The sequence below is a fragment of the Antedon mediterranea genome, chromosome 8 (genome assembly GCF_964355755.1).
Source record: "Antedon mediterranea chromosome 8, ecAntMedi1.1, whole genome shotgun sequence".
Lineage (NCBI taxonomy): Eukaryota > Metazoa > Echinodermata > Crinoidea > Comatulida > Antedonidae > Antedon > Antedon mediterranea.
In genome coordinates this window covers 22,026,340-22,037,432 of record NC_092677.1, presented here as the reverse complement: position 1 = coordinate 22,037,432, position 11,093 = coordinate 22,026,340, and the positions used below count along the sequence as shown (strand labels likewise).

Genomic DNA, 11,093 nt, shown 5'->3' with positions numbered 1-11,093 from the left:
TTATGTAAAATCGGTGTCGATGTCTGTACGTCAGAAAGCGGTCGATTTCTGTACGTCAAAACTAGGTCGATGTCTGTACGTAAAATCGGGGTCGATGTCTGTACGTAAAATCGAGGTCGATGTCGGTACGTAAAAACTAGGTCGATGTCTGTACGTAAAAACAGGGTCGATTTCTGTACGTAAAATCGGGGTCGATGTCTCTATGTAAAAACGGGGTCAATGTCTGTACGAAAAATCGAGGTCGATGTCGGTACGTAAAAATTAGGTCGATATCTGTACGTAAAAACAGAGTCGATGTCTGTACGTAAAAACTAGGTCGATGTCTGTACATAAACTTGGGGTCGATGACTGTACGTAAAATCGAGGTCGATGTCTGTACGTAAAATCAGGGTCGATGCATGTACGTAAATTCGAGATCAATGTATGTACGTAAAATCGGGGTCGATGTCTGTACATAAAATCGGGGTCGATGACTTTACGTAAAATCAGGGTCGATGCATGTACGTAAAATCGAGGTCAATGTCTGTACGTAAAATCGGGGTCGATGTATGTACGTAAAATCGGGGTCGATGTCTGTATGTAAAATCGAGGTTGTTGTCGGTACGTCAAACGGTGTCGCTGTATGTACGTTAAATCGGGGTCGATGTCTGTACGTAAAATCGAGGTTGATGTCGGTACGTCAAACGGTGTCGCTGTCTGTACGTAAAAACTGGGTCGATGTGTGGACGTAAAGTCGGGGTCGATGTATGTACGTTAAACGGAGTCGATGTATGTACTTAAAATCGGGATCGATGTCTCTATGTTAAATCGGGGTCGATGTCAGTACGTAAAAACGTGGTCGATGTCTGTACGTGAAATCGGGGTCGATGTCTTTATGTAAAATCGGTGTCGATGTCTGTACGTCAGAAAGCGGTCGATTTCTGTACGTCAAAACTAGGTCGATGTCTGTACGTAAAATCGGGGTCGATGTCTGTATGTAAAATCGGGGTCGATGTCTGTACGTAAAAACTAGGTCGATGTCTGTTAATAAATACGGGTCGATGTATGTACGAAAAATCGGGGTCGATGTATGTACGTAAAATAGGGATCGATGTCGGTACGTAAAATCAAGGTTGATGTCTGTACGTAAAAACTGGGTCGATTACTGTACGTAAAATCGGTTCGATGTCTGTACGTAAAATCGGGGTCGATGTCTGTACGTAAAATTGGGGTCGATGTATGTACGTAAAATAGGGATAGGGATTTTAAGTACAGATATTCTCCGTTTTTAAGTAAAGATATCTCCCCGTTTTTAAGTACACATATCTCTCCGTTTTTAAGTACAGATATCTCCCCGTTTTAAGTGCAGATATCTCCCCGTGTTTAAAGGCCAGGTGGGGGCAAAAAATTTCTATTGATCATACATTCCAATAATTATCGATCTATAGCTTCCCCTATGTTTCATATTTTTTGGGATTTTATTTGTGTTACACAAGCTTGTTGAAAATAAGAACTTTCTTATCAGTGGGGGATAGTTCAAATTACACAATAAAATCTCTATTCTTTTGTACACAAATGTTGTAAATAGAGAGGCATTTTAAGAAACTATTAAAAACGGCGTGGTAAAAAAAATGTTATCAGATGACTAAATATAGATAATATATGTAAAACGAACTGTGGTCGAGAACGGACGTGTTTTGTTCGAGCTCTGTACTTCACTATTTTTCCTTGTTTTCGACTGAGCTGAATCTGGTCTAACTACAAACTTTGATGTTTATGATCTGTTTAAGACTGTGCTGTAGTTAATTTGACTGGTGTTTGACTGTTTCGTGAGTTTTTCTGTGTTTTTCTGTTACTTTAAAACACTAGCGTTGCACGTTATATTCTGACCTTCTGAAACACCCGCTGTTGGCAATTGTTCGAAAATTTTCCTACGGGGACCATAGGACTTTTTTTTCAAAAAATGGTCAAAATTTCCATTCTTTAAAATTAAAAAATTATGCTTAACATCATCTTATAGAGCCATAGTAACTAGTTATGTCAACAAATAAAAGGGTCGAAATTTGGCCATTTTTCGAAAAATTTTCCTGCGGGGGACCATAGGAATTTTTTTTCGAAAAATGGTCAAAATTTCCACCTTTTAAAATTCAATAATTAGGCTATAATATTGCCATTTATGCACATATATTGTGTTAACATTATCTTATAGAGCCATCGTAACTAGTAATGTCAAAAAAATAAAAGGGTCGAAAAATGGCAACATTTGCCACTTTAAAAATTAAATAATTATGCTATAATATTTCTATTTATACAGATATATTTTGCTAACATCATCTTATAGAGCCATAGTAAGAAATTATATAAAATAAAAGGCTTGAACTTTGGCATTTTTTCGAAAATTTTCCTGCGGGGACCATAGGAATTTTTTCGAAAAATGGAGAAAATTTCCAATTTCTAAAATTCGAAAATTATGCTATAATATTGCCATTTATGCAAATATATTGTTCTAACATCATCTTACAGAGCCATAGTTACTAGTTATATAAAAAAATAAAAGGGTCGAAATTTGGCCATTTTTCGAAAATTTTCCTGCGGGGACCATAGAAATTTTTTTCAAAAATGGTCAAAATTTCCACTTTCGAAAATTCCAAAATTATGTTATAATATTGCCATTTATGCACATATATTGTGCTAACATCATCTTATAGAGCCATAGCAACTAGTTATGTCAAAAAACAAAAGGGTCGAAAAATGTAAAAATTTTCCACTTTTTAAAATTCAATATATATGCACATATATTGTGTTAACATCATCTTATAGAGCTATAGTAACTAGTTACATCAAAAAATTAAAGTGTCGAAATTCGGAAATTTTCGAAAAAATTGTCTGCGGAGGACCATCAGAATTTTATTGAAAAATGGAAACAATTTCCACTTTTTAAAATTCAAAAATTATGCTATAATATTGCCATTTTTGCTAATATATTGTGCTAACATTATTTTATAGAGCCATAGAAACTAGTTATGTCAAAAAATAAAAGGTTTGAAATTTGGCCATTTTTCCGAAAATTTCCCTGCGGGGGACCATAGGAATGTTTTCGAAAAATGGTCAAAATTTCCACTTTTTAAAATTCAATAATTATGCTATAATATTGACATTTATACAAATATATTGGGTTAGCATCATCTTATAGAGCCATTGTAACTAGTTATGTCAAAAAATAAAAGGTTTGAAATTTTGCCATTTTTGCGAAAATTTCCCTGCGGGGGACTATAGAAATTTTTTTGGAAAATGTCCAAAATTTCCTCTTTTTAAAATTCAATAATTATGCTATTATATTGGCATTTATGCAAATATATTGTGTTAGCATCATCTTATAGAGCCATCGTAACTAGTTATGTCAACAAATAAAAGGATCGAAATTTAGCAATTTTTGTAAAATTTTGCTGCGGGGGACCATAGGATTTTTTTTTCGAAAAATGGTCAAAATTTCCATTGTTTAAAATTAAAAAAATATCCTATATAATATTGCCATTTATGCAAATATATTGTGCTAACATCATCTTATAGAGCCATAGTAACTAGTTTTGTCAAAAAATAAAAGGTTTGAAATTTGGCCATTTTTGCGAAAATTTCCCTACGGGGGACTGTTGAACCCACAAATGTGAAAACGCCCACAAATGTGAAAACAACCACAAATGTGAAAACGCATCACCCACAAATGTGAAAACAACCACAAATGTGAAAACGCATCACCCACAAATGTGAAAACAACCACAAATGTGAAAACGCATCAACCACAAATGTGAAAACAGCGCCCACAAATGTGAAAACGATCATCGCCCACAAATGTGATAACGCCCACAAATGTAAAGAAAAGAGAGACTTTTTCGCCCACAAATGTAAAAAAAATCAGATCAAATTTAATGCTAGATTCAGACAAACATTATATCATGATTGTATTGAGTTGTTTGTTCACGATACGTCTGTAAGGGTCGTCGTTAACACGTTGGATTATTATCATTTGCTGCTCATGCGCGCGATATTTGCACGTTAACTCGTTTGTTTAATGAACGTAATAGTTCAAGAAAATATTTGTTATTTGCTGCGCGCGTGCACCATACTTCAAGGTCAAGGCCATGTTATATCATTGTTGCTTCTAGTGTGTGGTTGTTGGCTTACTATTATGTACGTATAGTTATAAGTCGATGTTCGTTATTTTTTTTGCGCGCTCACACGATACAACAAGGTCAAGGTTAAATTGCTACTTGTATGTAGTGTGTGGTTATTAACTCGTTGGCTTTCTTTTATGAACGTATAGTTCCAAGTCGATGCTCGATTCGATGTTTTTGGGCGCGTACACGATACCACAAGGTCAAGGTCATATATACTATTGCTACTTGTAAGTGTTAACTCGTTGGCTTATTGTTATGTACGTATAATTCCAAGTCGATGGTCGATTCGATGTTTTTTGTGCGCGTGCACGATACTACAAGGTCATATATCATTGCTGCTTGAAGTGCAGTTGGGTTTACTATATTAGTATTATGTACGTATTATAGCTCCAAGTCGATGCTCGGTGTACACGATACTACAAGATCAATGCTATACTCGTCGTTCAGTTATTGACCTTGTAGTATCGTGCAGTTATTGACCTTGTAGTATCGTGCACGCCCGCAAAACATCGAAATTCGACTTGAAACTATACGTTAACAACCACACACCACAAGTAGCAATGGTATACAAGTCATGACCTTTGTAGTATCGTGCACGCGAACAAAAAACATCGAATCGAACATCGACTTGGAACTACACGAACATAACAATAAGCCAACGAATTAACTCCACAAGTAGCAATAGTATATCATGAACTTGACCTTGTGGTATCGTGTACGCGCACAAAAACATCGAATCGAGCATCGACTTGAACTATACGTACATAACAGTATTAAGCCAACGAGTTAATAACCACACACTACATACAAGTAGCAATTTAACCTTGACCTTTTAGTATCGTGTGCACGCGCAAAAAAACATCGAACATCGACTTATAACTATACGTCCTATACGCGCGCAGCAAATAACAAATATTGTCTTGAACTATTACGTTCATTAAACAAACGAGTTAACGTGCAAATATCGCGCGCATGAGCAGCAAATTATAATAATCCAACGCGTTAACCACGACCCTAACAGACGTATCGTGAACAAACAATTATTGAAACAACTCAATACAATCATGATATAATGTAGTACCTCGATCAAAATTGTTTGAGTCTAGCATTAAATTTGATCTGATTTTTTTTTTACATTTGTGGCCGAAAAATTCTCATTTTTTTTTACATTTGTGGGCGTTATCACATTTGTGGGCGATGATCGTTTTCACATTTGTGGGCGCTGTTTATTACATTTGTGGTTGATGCGTTTTCACATTTGTGGTTGTTTTCACATTTGTGGGTGATGCGTTTTCACATTTGTGGTTGTTTTCACATTTGTGGGTGATGCGTTTTCACATTTGTGGTTGTTTTCACATTTGTGGGCGTTTTTACATTTGTGGGTTCAACAGGGACCATAGGAATTTTTTCGAAAAATGGCCAAAATTTCCACTTTTTAAAATTCAATCATTATGCTATTATATTGGCATTTATGCAAATATATTGTGTTAGCATCATCTTATAGAACCATCGTAACTAGTTATCTCAAAAAATAAAAGGGTCGAAATTTGGCGATTTTTCAAAAATTTCGCTGCGGGGTACCATAGGATTTTTTTTTCGAAAAATGGTCAAAATTTCCATTGTTTAAAATTAAAAAAATATCCTATATAATATTGCCATTTATGCAAATATATTGTGCTAACATCATCTTATAGAGCCATAGTAACTAGTTTTGTCAAAAAATAAAAGGTTTGAAATTTGGCCATTTTTGGGAAAATTTCCCTACGGGGGACCATAGGAATTTTTTCGAAAAATGGCCAAAATTTCCACTTTTTAAAATTCAATAATTATGCTATTATATTGGCATTTATGCAAATATATTGTGTTAGCATCATCTTATAGAGCCATCGTAACTAGTTATCTCAAGAAATAAAAGGGTTGAAATTTGGCGATTTTTCAAAAATTTCGCTGCGGGGTACCATAAGATTTTTTTTTCGAAAAATTGTCAAAATTTCCATTGTTTAAAATTAAAAAAGTATGCTATAATATTGCCAATTATGCAAATATATTGTGCTAACATCATCTTATAGAGCCATAGTAACTAGTTATGTCAAAAAATAAAAGTGTTGACATTTTGCCATTTTTGCGAAAATTTCCCTGCGGGGGACCATAGGAAATTTTTTCGAAAAATTGACAAAATTTCCACTTTTTAAAATTCAATAATTATGCTATAATATTGGCATTTATACAAATATATTGGGTTAGCATCATCTTATAGAGCCATTGTAACTAGTTATGTAAAAAAATAAAAGGTTTGAAATTTTTCCATTTTTGCGAAAATTTCCCTGCGGGGGACCATAGGAATTTTTTCGAAAAATGTCCAAAATTTCCTCTTTTTAAAATTCAATAATTATGCTATTATATTGGCATTTATGCAAATATATTGTGTTAGCATCATCTTATAGAGCCATCGTAACTAGTTATGTCAACAAATAAAACGGTCGAAATTTAGCAATTTTTGGAAAATTTCGCTGCGGGGGACCATAGGATTTTTTTTTCGAAAAATGGTCAAAATTTATATTGTTTAAAATTCAATAATTATGCTATTATATTGGCATTTATGCAAATATATTGTGCTAACATCATCTTATAGAGCCATAGTAACTAGTTATGTCAAAAAATAAAAGGGCGAAATTTGGCAAATTTTTGAAAATTTAGCTGCGGGGGACCATAGGAATTTTTTCGAAAAATTGCCAAAATTTCCACTTTTTGTTGTGTTAACATCATCTTATAGAGCCATCGTAATTAGTTATGTAAAAAAACAAAAGAGTCGAAAAATGGAAAAATTTTCCACTTTTTAAAATTCAATAATTATGCTGTAATATTGCCATTTATGCACATATATTGTGTTGACATCATCTTATAGAGCCATAGTAACTAGTTACATCAAAATATAAAAGTGTCGAAATTCGGCAATTTTCGAAAATTTTTTCTGCGGGGGACCAGTGGAATTTTATTGAAAAATGGAAACAATTTCCACTTTTTAAAATTCAAAAATTATGCTATAATATTGCCATTTTTGCAAATATATTGTGCTAACATTATTTTATAGAGCCATAGTAACTAGTTATGTCAAAAAATAAAAGGTTTGAAATTTGGCCATTTTTGCGAAAATTTCCCTGCGGAAGGAATTTTTTCGAAAAATTGTCAAAATTTCAACTTTTTAAAATTCAATAATTATGCTATAATATTGGCATTTATGCAAATATATTGGGTTAGCATCATCTTATAGAGCCATGTTGAACCCACAAATGTGAAAACGCCCACAAATGTGAAAACAACCACAAATGTGAAAACGCATCACCCACAAATGTGAAAACAACCACAAATGTGAAAACGCATCACCCACAAATGTGAAAACAACCACAAATGTGAAAACGCATCAACCACAAATGTGAAAACAGCGCCCACAAATGTGAAAACGATCATCGCCCACAAATGTGATAACGCCCACAAATGTAAAAACAAGAGAGACTTTTTCGCCCACAAATGTAAAAAAATCAGATAAAATTTAATGCTAGATTCAGACAAACATTATATCATGATTGTATTGAGTTGTTTGTTCACGATACGTCTGTTAGGGTCGTCGTTAACACGTTGGATTATTATCATTTGCTGCTCGTGCGCGCGATATTTGCACGTTAACTCGTTTGTTTAATGAACGTAATAGTTCAAGACAATAATATTTGTTATTTGCTGCGCGCGTGCACGATACTTCAAGGTCAAGGCCATGTTATATCATTGTTGGTTATTAACTCGTTGGCTTACTGTTATGTACGTATAGTTCCAAGTCGATGCTCGATTCGATGTTTTTGGGCGCGTACACGATACTACAAGGTCATATATCATTGCTGCTTGAAGTGCAGTTGGGCTTACTATATTAGTATTATGTACGTATTATAGCTCCAAGTCGATGCTCGGTGTACACGATACTACAAGATCAATGCTATACTCGTCGTTCAGTTGTTGCAGTAGTTCCTAATGTTCAATTTTTTTACAAAACTATAACCACAAGATAATAATACAAGAGCTAGAGCAAGAACAACTAATAAAAGAATATTTCTTTATTTTAGAGCGATAAACAAATTGTAACATAGAATAATACCATAACACCAATATCCAACCAAACATAATACACGATACGATAGTATCAAACTTGTCACGAACATGTATTCTATAAAACATACTATGAAATCTATAACAATTATACTAATGGACAAAACTTCCTACTATAGGCCTACTACTATTTACATTCGTGGTTTAATCTGATGCTTATTGTTTAATTTGTATATCTATTTTTAGAGGATAATTATAAAGATATACGGAGAATAATATTACCTATTGAATGCATTACAATTTAACTGATTTACTATCAAACGTATATTCGACAATTTTTATGTATAATATAATTATAAGTAAATAAGTCAACGTACAAGGTATAACGGTATTGTTAATGAGGAACAAACTGGCTTCATGAATTACCTAACAAAATATTTGAGTTGCAATGCGATTAAATAATGTTATCTACTAATAGTAGGCTTACACTTGATTGGAGATGCATATAACACTGTATGAGCATTAGAAGTCATAACAGTAAGCCAACGAGTTAATAACCACACACTACATACAAGTAGCAATTTAACCTTGACCTTGTTGTATCGTGTGCGCGCAAAAAAAAAAATATCGAACATACTATACGTACATAATAGTAAGCCAACAACCACACAGTAGAAGCAACAATGATATAACATGGCCTTGACCTTGAAGTATCGTGCACGCGCGCAGCAAATAACAAATATCGTCTTGAACTATTACGTTCATTAAACAAACGAGTTTACGTGCAAATATCGCGTGCATGAGCAGCAAATTATAATAATCCAACGCGTTAACCACGACCCTAAAGGCCTGTGCACACCGAACGCGAAGCCGCGAATTTCGCGTTAAAAAGTGACGCACGCGGCAGGCGACGGACGCTTCCAGTGTGAACATACAAGCGAACAGTGTACGATAGTCGAATTTCAACTTCAACGCGTTGAAAACGACAGCAGCGAAGGCTTCGCACGCAAATTTTCAAAAGTTGAACCTTGGTCAACTTTTTGAGGCGTCGCGAGCGCGGTTTGCGTTCGTCAACCAATCAGAAGTCAGGAATATCTCTCATCGACGACACCGACGGCAAAAAAATGGTGGCTGACGAGCGAGGTCTTTATGGAAATACTTACCCTTCTTGTCTTTACGATAAGGGAAGTAAATCATACACAGACAGAAACATAAGGATTAATGCATGAAGACAATAATTTCAGACAAACATCTGTGTAGAAGAATGCCAGAAAAACTAGGCCTAAAACGCGTCAGAGATCAATTTGTAAAGTGAGTTGACAAGCCTATTTCTAGCCTAGCTAGGCCTAAGGCCTACCTAGGTTTAGGCAATACTAGGGCCTAGCTAGGCCTACCTAGCCTAGGCTACATATACCCTAGTAGGCTAGGCCATGCCAAGTAGTACTTATAGGCCTACATAATACTTACTAATCCCTACTAGTCTACTATGTGCTAGGCCAGGCCTAGCCTAGGTTAAGCCTACTACTAAATATGAGTACAGTACTACTCTAGGCCTAGCTAGGCCTAGCCTACTTATTATTATTAATTAATATTTATAGGCCTAATATTTAGTTGATTTAGTGTTGTAAGGCTAGGATAGGCCTAGTAGTAGTAATATTAATACATAAATACTGTTGTTTTTTTTTTTTTTTAGGTCAATTAGATGAACATTGATAAATGGGATCCTTCAGGCTATACCAGCGTTACAAACTCCACCAATGACCAAGCTAGTAGTTTAAGCGGCCAGTATATTATTGCCATGGAATTAAGAGCAATTGCTCCTCAAAAACGTGGACTGGCAATTATGAGGCTGATACAGGTTTGTATAGACTTTTTTCAAATGGGTATGTCAGTTGGTGACATACATTGGCCAGAAAAAATGATTTGAGCAATATGCCTTACTATAGCAATTTTTTAATACTTGTTTCATTTTTTTTTTATAGAAAATGGAAGAGATTAAGGAGGAATTGGACTGTAACTAGTATTTATTAAGTGGTTATAGAAGGAAAGCTGAACTGAATGTCTTTTTTTAGCAATAGAGAACACATGGAAATATATGTATATGTTTTGTTATACTCCAATACTAAAAAAAATAGTCAAATTGGCTGCGAGCTAATGGATTTTTTTTCATTTTATAAGTGAAAACATAAGTTTTTTGGGTTTTTTTTCTATGTAAGTGATTAACTTTGTTAAAACTACAAAATGTCCTATTCAAATTTGATTTTAATCATCTTCATTTTTTATGATTCTATGGGACAATACATCTTTAAGTTTAGTGTCATTTTTTGGACAAGATATATTGTCTTCCTGAAAATATAATTTAAAACATTTTCGCTGTGTGTAATACAGTATAACACTTTAGGGTTAGTTATTCACTTTTAACAATAATAATATTTCTTCAATTTTCATTTTGTTTGGGATGATACATTTTAAATTTATTATTTTGATATTATTTTGCGAAAGTATTCAGGAGTAGTAAAAAAGAAAATCTGGTTGATATTTAATGATACCTTTAAAAACAATGATTCACTATTTCAATAAGTGTATTTATGTGAAAAAGTCATAAGATAATATACAGTGTAAATATGAGTTTGGGATATTTATTACATTTAATCAAATGAGAAAAAAACTGTATGTTTTGTCATGAATAATATAATATTTAATAATAATTAGAAAATGAATGTGAAAACTTTACATTAATATATAGGCCCAGGAAGATTCCCAGTTCGTGTTTATATGAAATGTTTTATATGGTTATAATAACCTCTGTTGAAAGATATTTGTAACACCCCTAATAAACACAGT

At 33.9% G+C, this 11,093-nt stretch overlaps 1 long non-coding RNA gene across 1 annotated transcript; it reads left to right on the top strand.

Annotated features, from left to right (window-relative positions):
* Nucleotides 1-9,276: 9,276 nt before the first annotated feature.
* Nucleotides 9,277-10,396, top strand: LOC140057311 (uncharacterized). The gene is made up of 3 exons (XR_011846908.1): nucleotides 9,277-9,560; nucleotides 9,943-10,107; nucleotides 10,232-10,396. It is a non-coding gene; the product is annotated as an uncharacterized lncRNA (long non-coding RNA).
* Nucleotides 10,397-11,093: the final 697 nt, after the last annotated feature.